Below are 25595 nucleotides of genomic sequence, written 5' to 3' on the forward strand. Positions count from 1 at the left end.
CAGAAAGAATGATGCCTTGAGTAAAGGCTGTGTTGGTATGGGAGCTGATGATGCAGCTCTCTGGGGAGATGAGTGTTCTTGTCAAATGCCCTGTGGCTGGCTGGAATGGGGTGACTAAGGAGGATCACAGGAAGTGAGGTCAGAGGGGAAAGCCAGGAGACAGTTTAGACCAGAGGAGTGACCCAGTGTAACATTTTTACAGAATCACTGTAGCAGTTGCGTTAAGTAGACCAAAGTAGACCAAAAACAGAAGCAAGGAAACAGCTTAGGAATCTATTGTAATAATCGAGGCAATAGAGGGTAACTTGAATGAAGTAGTGACTCTAGATATTTCTAAGGCAAAGCCCACAGAATGTGCTGACGAACTGGATGTGAGGTATGAGAGGAGGAGAGGCAAGGATGGCAGCCAGGGTTTGGGGCCTCAACAATTCAAAGAATGGAGTTAATATTAACTGAGATTAGAAGAACAGGGATTCAGTTACTGACACATTTAAATTTGACATGTCAAATAAATAATTGTATAAATATTTCTTGAAGACAGATCAATATGTATTTTTTAAAAGGATGAATTTGGCCATTAATAATAGGAAATGGCTTTTAAAAATGTATGTATTAAAAAAAAACAACAGTAAGGAAGAAGAGAGTACAAAATGGGGAACTAAAGGTTTATGTGGCAGGGGGGCCAGAGCGGGGCAGAGGGATATTTTATATTCCATTGAACAAATACAGGGAAACACTGGAACTGGTTTTAAAATAGAATATTCAAAGAAGCATTTATACACTGAGCATTTATCTAGTGCCTACTATGTTTTAGTTTCAAAAATTGCATGTTAAATATGTTTATTCGAGTCAGTACCCCAATTTTGAAACCCCAAATCTTCTTAAAAGCACACATCAAAAAAAGAAATACACCACAAAAACCAGTGATAAAAATTTAGGATACGTCTGTTTCCTCTGAACATGGTGCAATTGATGATCCTTCTAAATACATGCATTGTTAACTGTCCAGGCTATCTTCCCCCGACCCAGCTTCCTCAGTATCATACAGCCTCTAGTTAATGCGCAGGCATATCATTCAGTAGTAAGAAAGTCAGAAGAGAAATCAATACATTACATCTTAAGGTGAGTTTATCAGGATGAATGGCTTTTCTTTTGAAGAGGAATTAGTCCAAGATATCTTTTAACCAGATTATTGCACCTATTTGCATTTAACAAGGATGCCACACAGAGGTGTGATTTTCAAACTGCATGCATCACATAAAATGCTGAGAAGCATCTTGTCAAGTACCTTTTTATAGGTACCTTTGACTCGTGTTATAGGTACTCAAGAAATATTTAGGTGGAAAATCTTACTTAGAACATTATCATTTCTAATTTATTTAAAAACTTAAAATTATGGATCATGAAGTAGACATTGCCTGATAAAATGTGCTCTATTAATATGAGGTTGTTGAGAAAACTGAATTCTAATTGTTTTGTCAGGTAAAAGTACTATGGAATAAATACAAGAAATTATTTCGCGAGCAAAGAAATGCTGCTCTTTAACTTGGATTAGGCCTTTCTTTTCACGTTTTTGCACAGGCTTGGTGAATATATGACCTTTGGCCTATATGACCAATGAGGGGAAATGTGCGTATTTAGAGGGGGAATCTGTTTGTTCAGAACTTGAAGTATACTGAATTGCTTCAGTTTACCTATTCCTGTGTTAAGTAATTTTTCCAAAACGACCAGTGTTCTGCAAATTTGCAGTAATTAACCTAGCATTTGTGTTTATCTTATTTGAGACCAAATTGATGGTAGATATGAATTAGCCTCATTCTTTGATTGGCCAGGCTGTAAGTTTTTAATCTGCAAATTTACTTTCAAGTTCTTTGGACTGCATTTCTTTATATACTTCTTTGTTTTTGTTTTGTTTTTTTGTTTTTGTTTTTTAAAAAGGAGAGTTAGCAAAATCTGTTGTCTGGCAGTTAGTATTTGTTCATGTGTACAAGTTATTAAGATGCTTTACCTAAACAAAATTCTTGTCAAAGTAAAACTCTGATTTGCCAAACATAGCAGCTTACTTTTTATTATGTAAATGTGAATAATGTAAATCCAGTATAAATTTAAATCATGAAATGCAAAATCAAAGTAATGAACTGAGAACCCACCAACCAGCATGGAATCACAACTTCACTAACACAGTTGCCTCTATCAGCGTGTGCCTCTCCTTGCCTGTGTCTCTACCCGAACTGCCCTCCCTGACCCCCAGCCACTCTTCAATTTTGTGTTCATCATTTACTTTCTTTTTAATACTACTGGTTTTTATCATGTGGTTCCTTAAATAATATGCTTGTTTTTTTTTGTTAAGTTTTTTAAAATTGGTAACATTCTATGTAAGTCTTCTGGGACTTGGCTCTTTTTCCCTGTTTACCGTGTTTCTTTGACATTTATTTATTTTGTTGAATGTAATTGTAGTTCATTTATTTCACTGCTGACTAATATTCCATTGCATGGATCTATTTGCTATCCAATTGATGGGCATCTGGGTTACTGTTGGAGGGTTTCAGTTTGCTTGTTTTACTCATTTTTGATATATGTTTTGATGTATCTATGCATTGATACAGATGTGTGTGTTTATGTGTGATTCAGCCATCATTTATATGTGTACTAGTGTACATGTGCAAACTTGAGGATACATATCTAACGGTGGAAGCACAGAGAATGTTCAACTCTATGGAGTAATGCCAAATTGTTTTCCAAAACCTTTGGGCCAATTTACCTTCCACTAGTCATATATCAGAACCTCCTGTTGAGCCAAATCATTGCCAAAACTCAGAATTCTCAGAATTCTTAACTTTTCCTAATGTAGTGGCATCTTATCTTAATTTGTTCTTCTGTGATTGCTAATGAGGTTGAACATATTTTCACGTGGTACTCAACACTTGTGTTTTTTTGAACAAAATGCTTGTTCATGTGTTTTGTCCACTATGTACTTAAAACTATGCATTAAATGCATTTATTTTTTATATATATATATTTTTAACGAAGTTTCAAGTGAAGAGTTTATTTCATTTTATAAAAGGGAAACTGTGTATGAGTTGCTATTCATGGAAAAATTCATTTAATTTTGCTTTCCCAAGTTCTTTACTCTCTAACTGTACCCAGTTCAACTATTAGTAATCCATCTAGTGAAGACAAGGCAAAATTGCAAACACAAGGTCTTCTGAGAAATAAAACCATCTCATCTATGAATACTGTCATAGTATTTTAATGTCTGAGTTTATGCTTGTATATGCTTCCCTGGTGGCTCAGACTGTGGAGAATCTGGAGAATTCCTTGGACAGAGGAGTCTGGCAGCTACAGTCCATGGGGTCAGGAAGAGTCAGACACAACTGAGTGACTAACACCAAAGGATCAACATGGCTGTCTGGTGTGTTTCTTTAGCTGGTCCAAGCTAATGAAAAATATAGAGATTGACTTAAAAACTTCTGGGCCAAATGATGTCTCTTCTCATCTATAACAGCAGTAATACCAAATGCTTTACATGGTTTACTTCTATAAGCTTATTTAATCATCATAGCAAAATTTTGATGTATTATTTTGTCATTTATAAATCAGGAAGCTGGGGCCCAGAGATTAAATAACTTGCCTGGGTCCACAGCTACTAAATGGTAGAAAGAGGATTTCAACCTATATATTCTAGTTTCTAAAGATTGTAGTCTTAACTGTTATGCTACAGATAAGAAAATCATGCAGTTGTTATGGTTTTAAGAAGAGTTTTCCACCCTAAAACTGGAGTAATACTCTGAAGTGCTACCATGTATGTGTTGCCAATGGAGGATAAGCTCAAGAACTCAGTATCGCCCATTTTATTAAGTTAATCTGGTTACTTTAGAAATATGGAGCTAGTGTTTCTTTTAGTTTAGAATGCTATACAGTCTATAAGCACAAGGAATGAATAGTTGGTTTTAGGCTTTTGTGTGTTTAAGTATTGAGTCCTAATTTTGAGAAAAGCTAGCCCGGCTGATTCAGTCTCACAAATCAAACAACTTACTGATGTATTTAGCTTTGAAAGAATCTCATCATAAACTGTAATTAATGAACGTAATGATATATATTTTTATTCATTGGGTTCGAATAAATATAAAATTTTCTCTACTAAATAAGGGCCTTTCAGTTTTAAAGAAGATCCAGTTATTTGATCTGAGGCATAGGTCATAAAAGAATGAGCAACACAATGGATTTGGTGATATCACCCAAATCATAAGTTTCCTAACTAAATTTACTTTGGCTTCTGTGGTTGAGGCTTTAGTAGGATATTAGTGGTTGAGGCTTTAGTAGGATATCAGTGGATGTCCAGTTCACAGAGAGGCAGACAGAGAGCCTGATTCACTTACTTTTTCTATTGTTTATTGCATGCCAGTAAAAAATGTTGTAATATCATCTCAAATCCAATCTCTAAAAATTAAGTTCTCCCTTTCCCCAATACCTAGCTCCTTCTTCTGACTATCCTGTCTTTGGTATCATCCCTATCCTTTTAAATTAATTTTTCATATACAAAACTCTTTCTCCTAAAAGTTTTAATCTGTGGAGAGCCTATGGTTTAGTTGAGTCAATAAAGTCAGCATGTAGGGTATATCCAATCACTATGTGTGTGTGTGCTAAGTCGCTTCAGTCGTGTCCAACTCTTTGTGACCCCATGGACTGTAGCCCACCAGGCTCCTATGTCCATTGGATTCTCCAGGCAAGAATACTGGACTGGGTTGCCATGCTCTTCTCCAGGGGATCTTCCCAACCCAGAGATCAAACCCACGTCTCATGTCTCCTGTATTGGCAGGCAAGTTCTTTACCACTAGCGCCACCATATATTTATAATAATCTGGTCCAACTTCTTCATGTTATAGAGAAGGCAAATGAGATCCAGAAAGATTAAGTAATAGATGTTGAGTGATCTGCTGATGTTCACATAGCTGATTCCAGAGAGAATCAGATTTGTACCTACTATCCTATGTTGCTTAGAACTTTTTATGGAAAGAAATGTTTTGAATGTATGAAGTATAGAGAAGGAGGAAGTAAGCCATTTGTCAAATAACCTCTTTCAGAAGGGCAAGGATATGTATAACTATTTCATTATGAAAAATCACGTCAGGAAAAAGTTCTGTTAGTTTGTGAGAGATTGCTGATTGTCAAGCCTGGAATCAGGCTCTCTATTTTTTATATTTTAAAAGAATAACATATAGAAAAGTTGCAAGTGCAATAAATTTTTCCCCTAAAGGTTTGATCTGATGCTCTATCATCTCTAAATAAATGAGTATAGATCTCTTGCAAACAAGAACATTTTCATATAAACCACAATAAAACCATGAAAATCAGGAAATTAATATTGGTGCATTCAGTTCAGTTCAGTCGCTCAGTCGTGTCCAACTCTTTGCAACCCCAAGAACTGCAGCACGCCAGGCCTCCCTGTCCATCACCAACTCCCAGAGTTCACCCAAACTCATGTCCGTCGAGTCGGTGATGCCATCCAGCCATCTCATCCTCTGTCGTCCCCTTCTCCTCCTGCCCCAAATCCCTCCCAGCATCAGAGTCTTTTCCAGTGAGTCAACTCTTCACATGAGGTGGCCAAAGTATTGGAGTTTCAGCTTTAGCATCAGTCCTTCCAAAGAACACACAGGGCTGATCTCCTTTAGAATGGACTGGTTGGATCTCCTTGCAGTCCAAGGGACTCTCAAGAGTCTTCTCCAACACCACAGTTCAAAAGCATCAATTCTTCGGCGCTCAGCTTTCTTCACAGTCCATTACTATCATCTAATCCTCAGATCTCATTCAGTTTTCACAAGTTGTCCCCATAATGTCCCTTATAGTAAAATGTTCTTTATAATAAGAGAATCCAGTTTAGAATCACACCTTGCATTTTACTTGTCACGTCTCTTTAGTCTCTTTCAATCTGAAACCATTCTTCAGTCTTTGACTTTCAGGATCTTGGCACTTGCAGAATCTTGGCACTTTGAGGACTATTTAGGCTGGTTATTTCATAGAATGTAGGTTATGAATATTTGGCAGGAATATCATAGATGTTATACTGTGTCTTTTCTCATCTTATAAGGTGGCACAAGATTTCATTTTGACCTATTACTATTGAAGTTCACTTAGATTACTAGATTCGGAGAATCAGTTTTTGTCAGGTTTCTCTACTGTGAAGTTACTCATTTTTCCTCTGTAATTAATAATTATTTTGTGTGAAGGTGCTTTGAAACTGTAAATATCCCTCTCCTGATCAAACTTTTATTTAATTAATGAACTAATTTATGTCACTGTGAGTTCATGACTGTATTTTATTCAGTTGATCTATACTGCATTACTGTTGTTAACTTATTTGGATGCTTATCTTACCCTGAGTTAGCCAATGGGGTCTCCTTCAAGATGGCTTCTGGGTCTTTTTAACATGTCATTCCTCGACCATATTGCTACCTCCAGTTTCATTCCCACGTTACAGAGATTAACCACATTTTCTCCCTTTTTGGCACCTCCCCTCTAACAGTGAAGAACTTGCCTATTATTATCCTAAATTTGGTCAGTCTCCCATATGTGGTTGATCTGCCATTTTCATTGACCCTCCGCCACCTCACAATTCTGTTTTGAACTTCACAACCATTTACGTAGAAGCCCTCCTCAGCCCACTTGGATTCCCGCGTTGCACAGCATGGTGCATCTTTTTACTGCACCTTGCTCAGGCATTGACACCCAGTGTTGGAGCACCGCCACGGTGAGTTCTGCTCACCTAACCACCATTCCAGCGCTTGGGCTCTGTCTCCACACCACAGTGTTTCCTCCTTTTACTACGGACATCTGCCTCATCCTGCTTGGACCCTGATACCCCTTATTAGCAATGCTCCGTTTCTCTTTTGCCCACTTTTAGGTAAAATGTTGCAAGATACACACATATTCTATACTCCAAATTTTTGGCAATATAGTTTGTGATATTGTAGTTTATAATTTTTTTTTGTATTTGTCAATGAATGGACATTTTTAAGTATAATACAGTTGAATTTAGTAATCATATGCTTTATAGGTAACCATTTCTATCTCTTAAGAAAGCCTTCCCTACCCAGAGTTCATAAAGATATCTCTTATATTTTATTTTTAAATATTAGACACTTGTTTTCTCTGCTTAAAACTTGACTTCCTCTGGAATTTATTTTTTATGTATTATGCATTGGGGATTAAATTTCTTTTTCTCCCCCAAATGAATAACCAATTGTTTCAACACTGTTGAGTAAATTCCTCCTTACTTTAGCAATCTGCCATGCAACTTTTATTAAATATCATTTTCCATATATGTGAAGGTCTGTTTCTTCTCCCAATGGTCAGTTTGTCTCTTTTCCAGGAGCACACTAAATTAATGGCTAAAACTTTATAAGTCTCTGTACAGATAGAGCAAGTTCCTGTACTGTATGCTTTATCTGGTTAGATGGCTTGTCTCCTATGGGCTTTTGCTGTCCATTGTAAATTTTAGAATCAACTTATTAAACCTTTGGAATTCTATTGCATTTCATTCAGTGTATTGGTTCACTTTGAGGAGAATTAGCATGTTGTAGTAGTGAGTCTTCTATTAGGAACATGGTATGTCATCCCATTTATTCAGGTTATCTTCCAATACTGTCTCCATACAGAATTTGCAATGTTTACAAGTTAATTCTTCAGGTATATTTTCATGTTGGATATTTTTTAAATGTTATTTTCTGTTTGTTACTGGTGTATAAAAACAGTTGATTTTTTTATGTGATTTATATTTAGTTACAATGAGTTAAATACTAAAATCTGTTTAGATGAAATGTCAGACATGCTCAAAAGCAGATAAATAAGATTAGAAGTCCAAGTTTTTACTCTGGAATTACTTTTGATGTTTTAATAAGTACTAAGTAGATAGTCATCTTTTTTCTTTTTTTTTATCAGCTTTATTGAAATAATTTGCTTACCATAAAATTCACCCATTTCAAGAATTCTTTATAGCCACATAGGTGCTCAGTCAACACCACCATTGAATTTTTGAACATATTCATGACTCTAAAAAGCATCCCATGCCCATTAATCTTCACTCCCCATTCTTATCCTGCTCCATCCTCAGCCCTAGGCAATTACTCATCTACTTGCTGTCTCTGAATTTGTTTATTCTGGACAGTCCTCATAGATGGAATCTTGTAATACATGGTTTTTTGTGACTAGTTTCTTTCACTAGGCACATAATTTGCAAGATTTGTCTGATTGTAGAATATATCAGTAGTTCATTCCTTTTTATGGCTGAATAATATTTCATTGTATTGAATGTATTACATTTTGTTATTCATTGGTTGATAGACACATAGGTTGTTTCTGATTTCTGGCTGTTATGAATAGTGTTGTTGTAAGCATGTACACTACCCTGGTGGCTCAGACGGTAAAGCGTCTGTCTACAATGCGGGAGACTTGGGTTCGATCCCTGGGTTGGGAAGATCCCCTGGAGCAGGAAATGGCAATCCACTCCAGTACTATTGCCTGGAAAATCCCATGGACAGAGGAGCCTGGTAGGCTACAGTCCCTGGGGTCGCAAAGAGTCGGACACGACCGAGCAACTTCACTATATATCACTACAAGCATGTATATATAAGTTTTTGTGTGGACATAAGTTTTCTTTTCCCTTCTGTTTATAGCCTCAGAGTAAGAATTTCTGGGTTATTTAGTAGTAACTCAACTTTTTAGGGAGCTTCCAAACTGTTTTCCAAAGAGGCTATGCTATTTTATGTCTCATCAGTAATGTATAAAGGTTTCAGTTTCTTCCTATCCTCCCTAACCTTAGAATTATTCAGTCTTTTAAATATATATATATATATATATATCTGTTCTAGTGGGTATATAGTGAAATATCATAGTTTAATTTGGAGTTCTCTCATAAGTCATGATATGTGCATCTTTTGTGTGTTTACCAAACTTTCATGTATCTTTGGTGAAAAGTTCTCAAGTCTGTAGCCTATTTTTAAAAATTGATTTATCATCTTCTTTCAGAGGCCTAAGGGCTTTTAATATGCTGGATACCATTTCTTTATCATATATACTATTTGCACAAATATTTTCTCCCATCATGAGGCTTGTCTTCTAAGTTGTATCTTTTGAAAAATTTGATGTAGTCCAGATGCTGATGCTGGTAAAGGTTGAAGGCAGGAGGAGAAGGGGACAACAGAGGAGGAGATGGTTGGCTGGCATCACTGACTTGATGGACATGAGTTTGAGCAAGCTCCAGGAGTTGGTGATGGACAGGGAAGCCTGGCATGCTGCAATCCATGGGGTGGCAAAGAGGCAAACACAACTGAATGACTGAACTGAACTGATTTTTTTTTTTAATGGGTTGAACTTTTATTGTCATATTTAATAAATCTTTCCCTGACCTAAGGTTATGAGATGTTTTTCCCCTTATGCTCTTTACTAGAAGTTTTGTAGTTTCATTTCTTAAAATTTGGACTGTGATCTATTTTGAGTTACTAATTTTGTATGTTGTGAGGTAAATGTTTATACTCATCAGTTTATTTTTACATGTGAATATCCAGCTGTTCCTGCACCATTTATTAAAAAGACTTTTTTTCTCAGTGAATTGCCATGGCATATTTGTTGAAAATTAAATGACCATGAATGTGACAGTTTATTCTGGGCTATCTATTCTGTTTCATTATTCAGTTGTCCATCTTGGTGCCCGTATCGCACTATGTTGATTATTATAGTTTTATTTAAGTTTTGAAACCAGGTAAAGTCTTGGCAACATTAATCTCCTTTTTCAACATTGTTTGGATATTTGAGGTTCTTTAGACTATCATATATATATTTTAGAATCGATTTCTACAGATAAAAAAAGCAGTGTGAGATTTTGATAGATCACTTTGGGGAGAATTGCCATCTTAACAATACTGAGTTTTCCAATTCATGAACAAGAAATGCATCTTTGTTTATTTATTTAAATAGTTTTAAATAAAGATGTTTAATTTCTCTTAACAGTATTTTATATTTTGAGTATACAGGTTTTGCATTTTTTTTAAATAATTTGTATTAATTTTGTATCACACCTCACAGCATTTGGGATCTTCATTCCCCAACCAGAGATTGAACCTGAGCCCCCTGCAGTGGAAGCTCAGTCTCAACCACTGGACCACCAAGGAAATCCCTGCATTTTTTTAGATTTATTCTTAAGTCTTTTATTCTTTTTTGCTACTATTGTGAGTAAGTGGAGATTTTTAAAATTTCATTTTTGACTTGTTTGTTGCTAGTATATAAAATGCATTTAATTTTTATACATGGCTCGTATCCTACAATCTCTGAAAACTTTCTTAATTTTATTAGCACTTTTTTTTTTTGCTTGGTTAAGATAATCTGCATGCAGGATCATATTGCCTACAAATAAAGAGTTTTTATCTTCTTTTCCAATCTGCATGTCTTTATGTTTCTTGCCTAATTGCTCTGAATAGAGTCACTGGTACAGTGTTGAATAGAAGTGGCTAGAGCCATCATCCTTGCCTCTTCCCAGATGTCAGAGAGCAGAATGTATTCAGTCTTTCTCCAGTAAACATGGTATCACTTTTAGGCTTTTGTCCCAGAAAGGAAGAGTTATTTGACATTGAAGCAATCAACTAATGTATCATATTAAAATAATGTAGGACGAAACTGCATGATTATCTCAATAGACAAAGACAAAAAAGATAAAACAGAAAACAAAGGGTTTAAACAATGAGAGAGAGAGAAAAAGCTACTTTAGATACAGTGAAAAGGAAAATCTTCTCTGAGATGACAAAAAGCTGATCTCTAAACAACCTGGAGGCCTTAGTCACACAAAGAATAAAGTGAACAGGAAGGTGTTCAGCACTTGGTACTGCACTTGATTTGTTTACTTTGTAATTCCAATGTCTCCCACAGTGCCTTGCCCCTACAATTTGTTCAGACAGCAGATAGATAGTTTAGTACCTTGCTTTCTTGACAGTCACATTCTGGTCAAGTTACAGTGACATTTTCTTTTTGTTGTTGTTCAGTTGCTCAGTTGTGTCCAACCGTTTGAGACCCTATGAACCACAGCACATCAGGCTTCCCTGTCCTTCACCATCTCCCGGAGCTTGCTCAAATTCATATCCATTGAGTCGGTGATGCCATCCAAACACCTCATCGTCTGTCATCCCTTTCTCCTCCTGCCTTCAGTCTTTCCCAGTGTCAGGGTCTTTCCCAGTTAGTCAGTTCTTCCATCAGGTGGCCAAAGGATTGGAGCTTCAGCATCAGTCCTTCCGATGAGTATTCAGGAGTGAATTCCTTTACAATTGATTCATTTCATCTCCTTGCAGTCCAAGGGACTCCGAAAAGTCTTCTCTAACACCACAGTGCAAAAGCATCAGTCCTCTGGTACTCAGCCTTCTTTATGGTCCAACTCTCACATCCACACATGACTACTGGAAAAACCATAGCTTTGACTAGATGGTCCTTTGTTGGCAAAGTAATATCTCTGCTTTTTAATAAGCTGTCCAGGTTGGTCATAGCTTTTCTTTCAAGGAGCAAATATCTTTTAATTTCATGGTTGCAGTCACTGTCCCCAGTGATTTTGGAATCCAAGGAAAGAAAGTCTTTCACTGTTTCCATTGTTTCCCTGTCTATTTGCCATGAAGTGATGGGACCAGATGCCATGATCTTTGTTTTTTGTATGTTGAATTTTAAGCTGGCTTTTTCATTCTCCTTTCACTTTTATCAAGAGGCTCTTTAGTTCCTCTTCACTCTCTGCCATAAGGGTGGTGTCATCTGCATAACTGAGGTTATTGATATTTCTCCCGGCAATCTTGATTCCAGCTTGTGCTTCCTCCAGCCCAGTGTTTCTCATGATGTACTCTGCATATAAGTTAAATAAGCAGGGTGACAATATACAGCCTTGACCTATTCCTTTCCCAATTTTGAAATGAAGTCTGTTGTTTCATGTCCAGTTCTAACTTTTGCTCCTTGACCTGTATGCAGGTTTCTCAGGAGGCAGGTCAGGTGGTCTGGTATTCCCATCTCTTTAAGACTTTTCCACAGTTTCTTGTGATCCACACAGTCAAAGGCTTTAGCATAGTCAATAAAGCAGAAGTAGACATTTTTCTGGAACCCTCTTGCTTTTTCTGTGATCCAACGGATGTTGGCAATTTGATCTCTGGTTCCTCTGCCTTTTCTAAATCTAGCTTGACCATCTGGAAGTTCTCAGTTCATGTACTATTAAAGCCTAGCTTGGAGAATTTTGACCATTATTTGCTAGTGTGTGAGATGAGTGCAATTGTGTAGGAATTTGAACATTCTTTGGCATTGCCTTTCTTTGGCGTTGGAATGAAAAGTGTCCTGTGGCTACTGCTGAGTTTTCCAGATGTGCTGGCATATTGAGTGCAGCGCTTTCACAACATCATCTTTTAGAATTTGAAATAGCTCAACTGGAATTGCATCACCTCTACTAGCTTTGTTTGTAGTGGTGCTTCCTGTGGCCCACTTGACTTTGCATTGCAGGATGTCTGGCTCTTGGTGAGTGATCATACCATCGTGGTTATCTTGGTCATGAAGATCTTTTTTGTATAGTTCTTCTGTGTATTCTTGCCACCTCTTCTTAATATCTTCTTATCCTTTGGAAACATATATTTTAACAATTGCATAATACTTTACAATATAATTATAAGAAATCATTTGAATGTTTTATTTATTTTTTTTTATTCATAGTCATGTTTCCTTCCTTCATGATTTACAACACATCTGGCATATTGTTTCATTGATTTGGATTTAAGGCTATTTTTTCCATTTATTCATATTCTATGATAGTTGTTGATTTTATACTATCTTTTACTAATTTTTATTTAAGTATTCTTTTAACTTATTCTTCATTTGGTCATAAGTTTAGCTCAGAAAGGTTATAATAATGCTTTAATAGGTAAAACAATTCTAGTATGTGGCAAAATATCAAACGTGAACTGTGGATACTGAATATTGTTTCCTCTCTACATGAAAGAATGTAGACTCATGAACTTTATGTACTATTACCAAGTATTTAGCACTATCTGAATTGAGATTATGGGAAGTGAGTAGTATTAGAAAAAAGTCTGGAATTATGCTCCAGAGAACTGTCAAGGCCTTGTCTTATTTGCAAGTAAAATATAACAGGGTTTGAATTCCACTTTTAACTTCTTACTAGTTTTGTAATTCGGGAATTTGGGGTAACTTAAACTCAGTTTCCTCACGTATAAAATGAGGATTATAATCATCATCTTGTAGAAAAGTGAAGTTGCTCAGTTGTGTCCAACTCTTTGCAATCCTATGGACTGTATTCTACCAGACTCCTCCATCTCATAGGGTTGTATAGAGTTTTGTGCAGTACTTGATGCATAGTAACTATCCAGTAAATGAAAGCTATCTTTACCTTCTGTTGAGTCTCTCATAGTCCTGGGAGTGCTGGTGAGAGTGGTAGCAAAGCCTCTGAAGATGTTTACTTTTACTCTTGTCAAGAATTGGTCATATTCTTCAGTGAATATGGCTGTTTCGAAACTGTTTCTTGTCTGCCCATGTGCCAAAAAAGATATGGCCCAAAAGGTGGTATTCTAAAGTAAATTAAGTTAAACCTTTTGTCATTAACTTATAGTTATTGTACTCAAAAATATAGTTGTAATTACTTTCTTTTCCAACTTGAAAGATAATTTTTTTTTTCTTTTTCAAGAAAAAAAAAAAGAAATGGAACTAAAAATTGAACAGTTATAACATTGACAAGGGGCAGGATAGCGTTGTCTTGGGGGTAGCTTCCTAGTTGGTAGACTGGGAGTTTAGGGAATTCGGAAGGCCTCTGGAATATTCTAATAGGAATACTAAGTTGATTGTAAATATGGTTATTTTTAAGTTCAAGTATAAAGCACTGCCTTATAAATTATCAGAAGTGATTATTCCTCTCTCAGAATTCCTATCAGGATTTATACTCAAGGCCTAGTTTGAGTCCAGGATCTATCATTTGGGGCATGACTCTTACCCAGCACTGCTTTCTTCTCCGTAAAATGGGATAAGGCCTCCCCTGCTTGTTTCACTGAGTTACGAATAATCAATGAGGTCATGTCCATGAAAGTGCTTTGTAACTGGCATGACACCCTTTCATCCTGTCAGACCAGCCCTTTCTCACTCTTGTTTGGTAGGTCACTGGTGAGGGTGACATGATAACCCAGAAATCTGTACTGTACACTACCTCCTACAAGTGTTTGCTTTATACACATACAAGGGATTAGACAGTGGTAGACTGTTGATATTTCATCCTTTAACTTGTTTTATTTATTATAAAAGTAATACACATTTATTGTGAAGAAACTAAAAAATACAGATAAGGAAAAAATAAAAAATAAAAGTTACCTGTACCTGGAAGAATAATTACTATATTTATTTTTGTATAATTTTAAAACAAAAATTCAGTTACACAGAACATAATGTTTCCTGTTTTATCACTTAATATATAATATTGTATATTATTCCCTGAAACTTAATTCCCTTATATATATTTTAGTGGCTATGTAGAATGTAATGACATGCTTATGGCTAAATATGTGTACATATCCTCTTTTTTTTTCTTATTAGGAAAAATTCTGTACTTAGAATTGCTACATCAAGGGGCATACAACATTTTAAGAAATACAAGTTTTTAGCTTCATTGAAATGTAATTGACATAAACTGCACATATTTAAGGTATACAATTTGATAAATGTTGACATACGTGTATACCCATTAAATCAGCACCACAATTAAGATCATGCTCTTTTGTAATCCCATCTTCCTATGACTTTTCACAACTATTCCCAGGCAACCACTGATCTATTTACTCTCCCTGTTGATTAATTTGCGTTTACTACATTTTTATGCTTGCAGAATCACACACTATTTTTTTCTTTTTGTCTGGGTTCTTGTACTCAGCACAGTTATTTTGAAATTCATTAATGTTGTTTATATCAACAGTATATCATTTTTTGCTGTTGATTGCTGAGTAGTAAATGTTCCATTGTATGGATATACCATAATTCATTCACCTATTGATGGGAATTTGAGTTGTTTCCAGTTTTTGGCTATTAAAAATAAAATTGCTTTGGACATTGGTGTAGAAGTCTTTCTGTATATGTAAAATATTTGATATTTATTACCACATTTTTTGCTGGGAAGGTTACGTAGGTAATATATTGAAATAGACAAAGCTTAATATGAAACTAGCATTTTTTTTTCTTTTTAAGAAACTTTGGAAATATATCTTTGGGAGTATTTAGAATTTTTAGATGTAACTTTATTGGATTAACTTGATAGAAATTTGAAATTAATAGGTTACTAAGTGCTTCTTAGCAACTATCAACCTTTTTCACAGTTTGTTTTCTTGAATCATCTACTTGTATCAAGTAAATGTGTTGTCTAAGAAGCAAAAATCTGTTGCTTGCCTTTAGTGGTAAATTAGTATTTCATAAACAACTCATATTTCTCTGTGAAATGAGTCTATTGAACTTGAACAAGAAAAAATACTAAGAGAAGTTTATAGAACTTCACAAAAGATACTCCAGAATCTGGTTTGGAATAGATGCCAAACTCTTTTTTTCCTTTTCCTAAGACACTCACTAGATTGAAGGAGGAGCGGGAATCTGAAGACTCCAAATGACATCAGAGTTACTTTTCAGCAGCCTTCTCAGTTTCCTTTCTCAGAAAGCAGAGACTCCAACCTTGGAGATGGACGGTGAGAATATTTTTCCTGAGTTCTTAAGCTTAATCATTGTGACTTCAGTATATTTCAGACAGTCCTTTTTTAGTTATAAATGAGCTTATAGTTACCAGATTTGTGTTTTGTGCTTTATCTGTGCAAATAACTTCCATTATGCAGTGTGTGTGTATGTGTGTTTTTAATTGAATAGGATATGATCTTATAACTAAGGAACTTATAGGGAAAGAATAAATATAGGTAAATAAGTATCATCAAACAATAGGAAGAGGTTAAATACCATAAGAAAGACACACAACATTCTTGAGAATTCAGAGGTGTGGATTACTTCTGGAGAGAGTAATTGAGATGCTTAAAAGAACAGCATTTATGTTAATGATGCTTTTGTTTTTTTACCAGAAAAAAAAAAATTTGTTTTTTTTAACCAGAAACCAGAGAGAATGGACAGCTAATATAAATAGCAATCTGATTTCAGATAAAAAGTTAATTATCATTTGGAGGAAAAATAGAACTATGTTTGGTTTTTGTGGGTTTATTATAGTATAAGTCAGTGATTACTTTTTGAATTATATAAAATGGTTACCTCTTCCAAGGCAGATAGTAGTATTTCAGCATTTCTGAGAAGTGATTTAAAAATCTGATTAAATTATTACAAGTAGATTGGCAGTGCTGCAGAAAGAGATAAGTGAGTGGCTTACTCTACTAGGACTTACCTACTTGTTTTCTAGTATAGCTACAACCTAAATGAATTTGTCATGTCTTAAGTTCTTGGACCTTACGCTACTTATACATATGGACAGAAGAACAATAAGTAAACAGGGAAAAGGCACAGTGACTGATTATTGTGCTCATAATTAGTTGTGAAGAGTTCAGCTAACTGAAAACTCTGTTTTGGAAGAGAGATAGCAGATAGATTATCCTAAATTCATGGCGTTTTATGGACCATGATGTTTCAGTAGGGGGATGGCAGCTTTGAGCCAGATTTGTTCTCTACCTGTAAGCATCATATGGTTGGCACAGTGATAATACTAATTCCTTTTTCTTCACTGTTTTAATTATGTTCAGAAAATCTAGTGATGAGGTTTTTCTTTTAATTATTCTACTTTTATTTTAATTAGTGTGTGTATTCTTTCTTGTAATTTAGGCAAGGCAATCTTTAAAACATTATACTTATTAAACAAAAACATGATAAAATTATTAGTGGTTATTGGTTGCTAGTCATTTTTTCACATATTCACTTATCTTTTTCCTCAACCTAACTTTTATTTATAAATATTCAAAGTTCTTTTACTCGGGTATAATTATGTGTTGATATCTGTTTGATAGTCTGAAATATGCTCTTATTATTTGTAGAAACATAGTTGATATTAAATCCTAATTCTTGATTTTTATTTTTTTTAAAATGAAAATTCTAATGATTCATATTCTTGTGACCATCAAGGTATAATTATGTCTTGTTTGTTGCTCTTAATTTGTCATCACCCTTGTTTTGTGGTAAGCTCCAACCACTTTTGACAGTTGGTAAATAAATTGTTATAGCCAGATGGTAAACATACATAGCCAATAAATTGTCCTTGAAAAAATGACCAAATTTAGGTCTTTGTTCTAGATAGCAGATAGATTACTTAGAATACACAGTGAACAACTTTCAAAACAATTAAATTTGAATTATTAGTGATTATCTCTGTCATTTATATATATTTTTAAATATTTAAGATTTTAAAAATGAATATGTTTAAGTGTATTGTTTCTATAATATGTCTTGTTGAACAGTTTTTCCTTTTGAATGAGGAACTCATGGCCAAATAAGTTTGGGAGAAGTTGAATCATATTATAAAATACCTATTCACTAGGCCTTCCATTAGCCCATGGACTATCAGTCTCCAATAAGGAAGATCTTGAATATATCTAATATATGACACAATAGATTGAAGACTCTGAACTAATATATTAATGTTTCATAAGGTTTTACTATGGTTTGTCTGTAATACAGCTCCACTTTGAAACTAGTCATGTTATATTTTTAAGTATAGTAATGTCCTAAATAAGAAGTCAAAGAGGATGATTAGGAAAAAAGGAAAAGTATTTAATTAATAATAATGTAAACCATATGAAACATGAGTGTTTATAAAGCTTCTTAATGTCTTAGATCAAGATTTCACCCTTTATTGTATTTTAAAGGGTTCCATGTATTTTCTCTGCTCTGTTCATCTTAGTGTGTAACATATATAAGCTAATTTTGATAAATATTGATAATATAAAAGTTAATGTCTTGGGTAGAAGTGGATTATTGGCCATAATTCAGTTTAGCTTGAAACACTGAATATACTCATTTTCTAAGTAGAGTTTTATTGTTATATCTCATGATTTCTCATTGGGAAGGGTGCTTTTTTGTACATTATTTTTTTCCTAGTTTGGTTAAATTGTTGATGACTATTTCAACAGATGTCTAAAGTGTTAAAAACTTTTTTGTCATGTATAGTATCTATATGAAGAAACAAAAATGTGAGCCAGTAATTTAGCTGATTGTAATAGTTTGGGTTACCAGGTTGGATATGAGGCTAATTGTCAACATGGGAAATCTTCCCTGAACTTTATAAAGCTTTATTTAACTTTATATAGCTCCTTAAAGTAAGGTTTTTAAGACATACTGCTTTTAAAAAGTATTTAAACTTCTACACAAAGGTTTCAGTGAGAAACCTTTGTATTTGCTATTGGTGAAATCAAGATCAGTCCAGAATCTGGGTGAGTCATTGGGGTTGATTGAATTTCATTGCCATTAACTAACTTGGCTATCTCACTTATGCTTCCCTGGTTTCGTGGATGCCCTGGGCAAGAAAATTTGGATGTTCTGCTCAAATAAACCATTGTTAGTTCCCAACATAGCTTCCACCTAATCGTTAGCTTCCTTTCCCATGACCAGCATTTTGGTTCAGAGTTCTTTTCTCATCTGGAGCTCTTGTGCTGCTAAGCCTCCATACCGATGTCTTTGTTGCAGTCTCTCACAGGTGCTAGATCTTTCCAAAACTCCACTCCACTGTGTTACTTCTTTGATCAAAATAATTCAGTTATGCCAGTAGCAAAATGACCATAAAAAAAAATAGCAAGACTTTCTTCAATCAATCCTGATTTACCATTACAATGGGAAACATTCATATAATTAACATTTTTCTGAATTTGATGTCTATAAAAATTGATTTTCCATTAAGTTTTTTTACTTAATACTTGAGTTGATATCACTAACGGTATTTTAGGAGGAAAATTCCCACTATACTGAGCCTCTGTGTCAACTAAGGGTTTTTTTCCCTCTACCATGAAAGGTTTAAATGAATTAATTAAAATACTTTTAACATGTATTGATTTAAGTGTCAATTCACTTTCTCTTCTTACACAGATCCTGTTTTTTTTTTTAATTAACTGTTTCAATCTGATATTTTCCTTGATTCTCTGGTACATTTTGCCCTTCGACCATTTGGCCTGTGGTTTGTATATCTGAAATTGGTGTGATTCTGTCAGTAGAGCTTATTATATACTTTATTTAGATAATTAGAATTTCTCCATTCTAGATTAGAGCTATGCTAGTAATTTTCAAACCCTGTTTATTTTCTTTTTTGCATTTACCTTTAGAGAAATTGTTGACAGTATAATCTGTGCAAGCTTCTGCATACTAAGTCACTCAGTCATTGTCCGACTCTGTGTGACCCCATAGACTGTAGCCTGCCAGGCTCCTCTGTCCATGGGATTCTCCAGGCCAGAATACTAGAATGGGTTGCCATGCCCTTCTCCAGGGGATCTTCCCGACCCAGGGATTGAACCCACGTCTCTTATGTTTCCTGCATTGGCAGGTGGGTTCTTTACCACTATCGCCATCTGGGAAGCCATGTAAGCTTCTAGCCTGAAATTTTTATTTCCTGCTATTGCTGCCCTTCATCCCCACCATCTTGTGTGCTAAGCCTTTCAAAATATTTGTGGTGGAGTACTAGTTTTTGTTTGGTTGTTTTCACTTCATTATGTTAGTAACTTACTTTTACTGTGCTTTTAAAAAGCTTCTATCTAAGGCAGATTTAAAATTAAGAAACATACATACAAATTATACATCCAAATCTTTGATCATTAAATTCAAAAGACAGCAAATTACTTTGTCAAATTGTATGAAAGTTTAGATCCCCTGGAGGAGGAAATGGCAACCCACTCCAGTATTCTTGCCTGACAAATTCCAAGGATAGAGGAGCCTGGCGTGCAGTAGTCCATGGGGTCATAAAGAGTTGGACATGACTGAGCAACTGAGCACAGAATTACTTGTAATTTTTGTTCTTTAAGTGAATTACCTATTTTCTGGAACACACTATATTGCTCTGCTACCCTGCTCAAACTGATGCTTCTCCTACTTTTAGGATGCTTTTAGCTTCTTTTCTAATTGGCAAAGCCTTGCTTGTGTTAGAGTCAATTTGCATACCACGTCTGTGGAGTGTCTTCACTAAAAAAAGTGTTGCTTGCCTTTTCATCCCATCTTCTTCCCGAGAATTTGCCCGTCCATGCTTTTTACACTTTGTTCATGCCTTCTCTTATAGTAGTATCTCATTATGTCACTGATTATATTTTTTTCTGGCAATATTGTGGTTCCACTAAAGGCTGGTCTACTACTTAGTTACTCTTCTATCTTCAGCTCTCAACATAGCAGCTTCTTTATAAATATATGTGGAGTCATTGCTTCTTATAAATTAAAGAATATATCCCCTGTGGTCTTTTTAAAAGGTCATCCTTTAATTTTTCCCCTAGTATTTTGGAATCATTTCTGCACAGAGAACAGTGTTTATCAGTCACAGTTATAATGTAAATTCTTGAAAATTAGAAAGTAGAGATTTCATTTGAAGATTAAAACCAAGATTGTGCTTCTCAAGAAGTACTTCTTTGCTTTAGTAAACCAGCAGCAGTTTTCAAACTTCTTGCCTCAGGATCCTTTTGTACTCTTAAAATATTGAGGGACCCCAGAGAGTTTTTGTTTAGAGGGTCATATCAACCAATATTTACCATATTAGAAATTTTAAACTGAGAAAAATTGTAAAACACAGGATTACACAAGTATGCATTCCAAGAGTCATCAACAGAGTGCTTACATATCCTATAGCCCTAGACAACTCCATTGTAGACTTAGAAGAGAAAGAGACAAGAAAGCAGATAACAGTTTAGTGTTATGAAAGTAGCATTGACTTCATGTGCCTCCTGAATGGATCATGGGTTGCTTTGGAGTCCCTGGACCACACTTAGGGAACTGCTGCTTTACAAGAATTCACTTTAATTGCCAGCAGAATATTCTATATTTTTTATTTTGATCGTGTTGTAACCTAGCTTTTGTGTTTATAGATTAATAATTTTTTTTGAAGTATCTGTGAGGTCTATCATGTTACCCACTCTTCTATTAATGTCTAGACATAGAATGTGCTGGAGCTTATTACCAGTGTTGGCAGCTGTAAGAAGGAGATGCTTACTCAAGGAGCAGTCATTTTATTTGTGGATACTCAGTAAGGTCATTCCTAGTTATGCCCTGTCAGTACCCTGGCTTTTACGTGCTAGCCCTTTTTATGACTAATGAACTTCCAAATACTTCTTCTGTGATGATTCTCCTTACTCCAGAGGGCTTAGAGGTTTGGTCATTTTCCTATTTCACAAAGTAAAGTTTATACCATTTTCAGTGGAGTGGGAAGTCTTCCCTTCGAGACCTTTCCTTCTTCTCTCCTTTGTTTGACCTTCCCCTCCACTTGCCTCAACATGATCCCCGATGCTGGCTGTCCTTTTCTGGGAGTACAGTCTGCTCTCTGGCAGATAGTGACTTGGCCCTAGTGACTTCTGTTCTTTGTCACTCTCTACCCTCTTACCTTGGCTGATACTCTGTTAAATTCTTTCTGAGGTCTTAGCAGGACAGTCAGTCTCCTAGAGTATTTGACGACTCTCTTCAAAGTACAAGGGGACTGGGTCTTCCGGGAGTGTCCTGGGCATGCATTGTATATACCTGTCAGCTGCATGGGAGCACCAAGATGGCTGCTCGTTCAGACTCCTGTTAATTCACTGACAGCTCTATTCTGTTTACTCACCAGTCTTTTTATTGTGTGTTGGTGTCATCGTGTGAGCTGTAATTTGGGGCTTTATCTTTATGAGTGACAAACTAGAAGCACAAAGCTGACAGAATGTTAGGGACTTTTTATTTTTTAATTCTGTGTCCTAAACATAGTAAGCAGTCAGTAAATGTTTGCTAAGTTAATTTTATTTTCATTAGTGTTGATGAAACTCTGAGCTCCAACAATGACTTTATGGTTTAAGCCAGGCCTCTCTCCCTTATTGGAGAAGGAAATGGCAACCCACTCCAGGATTCTTGGCCTGGGAAATCCCATGGACAGGGGAGCCTGGCAGGCTACAGGCCTCACAAAGAGTTGGACATGACTGAGTGACTGAGCATGCACATCTGTCTTTTATAGCCAAGGGAACTCTGCTATCACACTCTACTGAAAAAGTACATGTTGCTGCCTTATAAGCAAAATCCTTGCCTGATACTTAGTGAAGATTGCTATTTGAAAGATACAAACTTCGACTCTCCAACAGAATCTGATTCTGACTCTTTGTTAAATACCTTTAGTTTTCTTGTACATTCGTACGTTATATTGCCATGTATTCTACAAACCTAGGCTTGAGACATCATAATTATTTTCTTTTTTTTACTTAATGAACTTGCTATTGAAAATACCCTATTTTGTAACACTCTTTATGTTAGATATATTGCTATCTAAATATTTAAACCAGGTTTCATTGTTTTTTCAGAGTTGTCTTTTTCTTCACCTCTCCTGCTCCTACCTTATTTTGACTGTTTTCTTCTCTGCACTAATTTGTTTCAATTTCTTTCCCCTCCAAGCCATCAGCAGCTCTACAACTGTCTTTTGTTTTTGTGTTCTAACATTAATTTAGTCACACCATTGCCTGTAGACCTCCTGCTGCTCACCAGATAAATGCCAACTTCTTGACATGACCTTGATTCAGAGTCCTTGGTCCCAATTGTGTTTTCAGCCTAATCTCTAGTCACATTGGGCCGCTGCTTCCTGTATCCCACTAAGTAGTTCCCTGCCTTTGAGTGCTGTTTTGGAACCTACAGTGACTGCCATTCTCTTCTGCCTCATTTTTTTAACCATCACTGATCACCACCCTGGGCATCAGTCAGTTCAGTCGCTAAGTTGTGTCCGACTCTTTGCGACCCCATGAATCACAGCATGCCAGGCCTCCCTGTCCATCACCAACTCCCAGAGTCCACCCAAACTCATGTGCATCGAGTCGGTGATGCCATCCAGCCATCTCATCCTCTGTCGTCCCCTTCTCCTCCTGCCCCCAATCCCTCCCAGCATCAGAGTCTTTTCCAATGAGTCAGCTGTTCACATCAGGTGGCCAAAGTATTGGAGTTTCAGCTTTAGCATCAGTCCTTCCAGTGAACACCCAGGACTGATCTCCTTTAGGATGGACTGGTTGGATCTCTTTGCAGTCCAAGGGACTCTCAAGAGTCTTCTCCAGCACCACAGTTCAAAAGCATCAATTCTTCAGCACTCAGCCTTCTTCACAGTCCAACTCTCACATCCATACATGGCCACTGGAAAAACCATAGCCTTGACTAGACGGACCTTTGTTGGCAAAGAAATGTCTCTGCTTTTTAATATGCTATCTAGGTTGGTCACAACTTTCCTTCCAAGGAGTAAATGTCTTTTAATTTCATGGCTTCAGTCACCATCTGCAGTGATTTTGGAGCCCCAAAAATAAAGTCTGACACTGTTTCCACTGTTTCCCCATCTATTTCCCATGAAGTGATGGGACCGGATGCCATGATCTTAGCCTGACCTTGGGCATAGCACAGCTGAAAACGTAGTTACAGCCCACTCTGTTCCTGCTGGACTTACAAACCTCAGCATTAACATTTAGCACTTACACCCTGTCTCCTTTTGCACAATGACTAAAGAAAACTTCACTTGTTCACTCTCATGTTATATACTTACTAGGTATACTTTACCCTTTTCTGCCCCATTTGGGAAACCGTATCTCAGTGGTCCCCAACCTTTCTGGCATCAAGGACAGGTTTCATGGAAGACAGTTTTTCTATGGACTGGGGTAAGGGCGGGGGGGGATGGCTTCAGAAGATTCAAACACATAACATTTATTATGCACTTTATTTCTATTTTTATTACATTGTGATATATATTGAAATAATTATACGACTCACCGTAATGCAGAATTAATGGAAGCCCTGAGCTTGTTTTCCTGCAACTAGGTGGTCCCATCTTAGGGTAATGGGAGAGCGATGGGGATCAGCTGTAAGTACAGATGAAGGTTCAGTCACTTGTCTGCTGCTGACCTCCTGCAATTAGGCCTGGTTCCCAACAGGCCACTGACTGGTACTGGTCCATGGCCTGGGTGTTGGGGACCCCTGGCGTATCCAAATTCAAGTGAGTTAGTTTGGTTGCCACTCAGCATAAACTTGAACTCAAGTCTGTTTTTTCAGACAGGTATAATTTGCAATCTATTGGACCTTAATACATTTTATACCTTATACTAAATACTCTTTATAACTAATTATGGCATATATTATATATGATGAGAAACTAACATGTCACAGGTTACACTGATTTTAGGTTATTGCATTTTAATTATTATAGCTCTTTTTTCACCTAGATTATTTCCTGAGAGCTGTAGCTACTAAATTAAATTTGAAGGGTACTGCAGAGAAGACACGCACCCTCTGATGGCATTAATACCTACTTTTTTGGCCTACATTGGAAATACTATAACGTTACAATAAAAAAAAGATGTCTTGCTGACTTCTTATAACAAGGCTGAGACTGCCTTATCTTGTTTTACTTATGTTCACTTTCACTATTCTGATATTTTCCTCATCTTACCAGTGTATTCATCATGTTAGGAATAAGAACTTTAGTAAACATATCATGCATTTTTTTTTACTTATTTTAATTTTAGTAAGCTGTTTGCAACATGAAGTTTATGACTTAACCAGCTGAAAGCTTATTCTTTAAAAATAAATTGAAATTGAGAGATTAATGTCAATGAAAATATTTCCTTAGTCTTAACATATCACTTGCAGCAACTCTAAAAGATAAACAAATAGAATTTAAGTTTTATATGCTCTACACTACAATATGATCTAGAAAAAAAAAATCCCACCCAAAATCTTTGATTGCAATGGGAGGGTTTCATTTTAAGGACTAATAGCTGCCTCATGCTTTGTGATTGCTTGCTTCCATAATTTGTTATGAAGAAAGGCTTCTAGGTAAACTGTCTCCCAAAAGCTTGTGATTTGTTCTGTTCTGCTTGGGAAGGGTTAAGAGGAGACAACATCCTGTCAAAGACCTTGTTTTTAATTTTGCTTTGCACACTGGCACAGATCCTGCTAAGAGCAGCCCAGATTAGTTCGGAAAACCTTTGAAGAGATTTAAGATGTCCTTCAGCCAGTTTGAAGGTTTTTGTCTTGCAAATCCAGTACAAGGGCGCCTGCAGGCATCTCGACCCTTGCTGTGCTGCTGATGCGGCTCAAGGTCACACTAACCCGCCCTGTGACATTCAACAACAACAAAAAATTATGCGGTGAAACTGCTTCAGCATTCAGCCAACCAACAACTTCCTTTAGTGAGGAAGTGAAGAAGAAGTCTATTTTTTCCCCCTGTTTTTCTTTTTTTGGTGGGGGGCTCTGTGAATTTTTGCTGTAGGAAATAATCCTGGATTTCTGGTGTGTGTGATGACAAGGTCATTTCTTAATTAGAACACATGTAAAGAACAAAGCTAAATGGCTTCAAAACAGCTTTGTAGTTGATGGAGAGGATTTAAATTATTTAAAGA

At 36.0% G+C, this 25595-nt stretch overlaps 1 protein-coding gene across 4 annotated transcripts in view; it reads left to right on the forward strand.

Annotated features, from left to right (window-relative positions):
• Positions 1 to 25595, forward strand: part of NRIP1 (nuclear receptor interacting protein 1) — a 107392-nt gene that overhangs the window by 35800 nt on the left and 45997 nt on the right. For 3 of the 4 annotated variants that reach the window (XM_070367634.1, XM_070367648.1, XM_070367644.1), the window contains one exon: positions 15612 to 15734. The exons of the other annotated variant lie outside the window; for it this stretch is intronic. The gene's annotated coding sequence lies outside the window, so the exon portion shown is untranslated. The remainder of the gene's footprint in view (positions 1 to 15611; positions 15735 to 25595) is intronic. 4 annotated transcript variants of the gene reach the window in all.

This window comes from Bos mutus, chromosome 1 (genome assembly GCF_027580195.1).
Source record: "Bos mutus isolate GX-2022 chromosome 1, NWIPB_WYAK_1.1, whole genome shotgun sequence".
NCBI classification, from domain to species: domain Eukaryota; kingdom Metazoa; phylum Chordata; class Mammalia; order Artiodactyla; family Bovidae; genus Bos; species Bos mutus.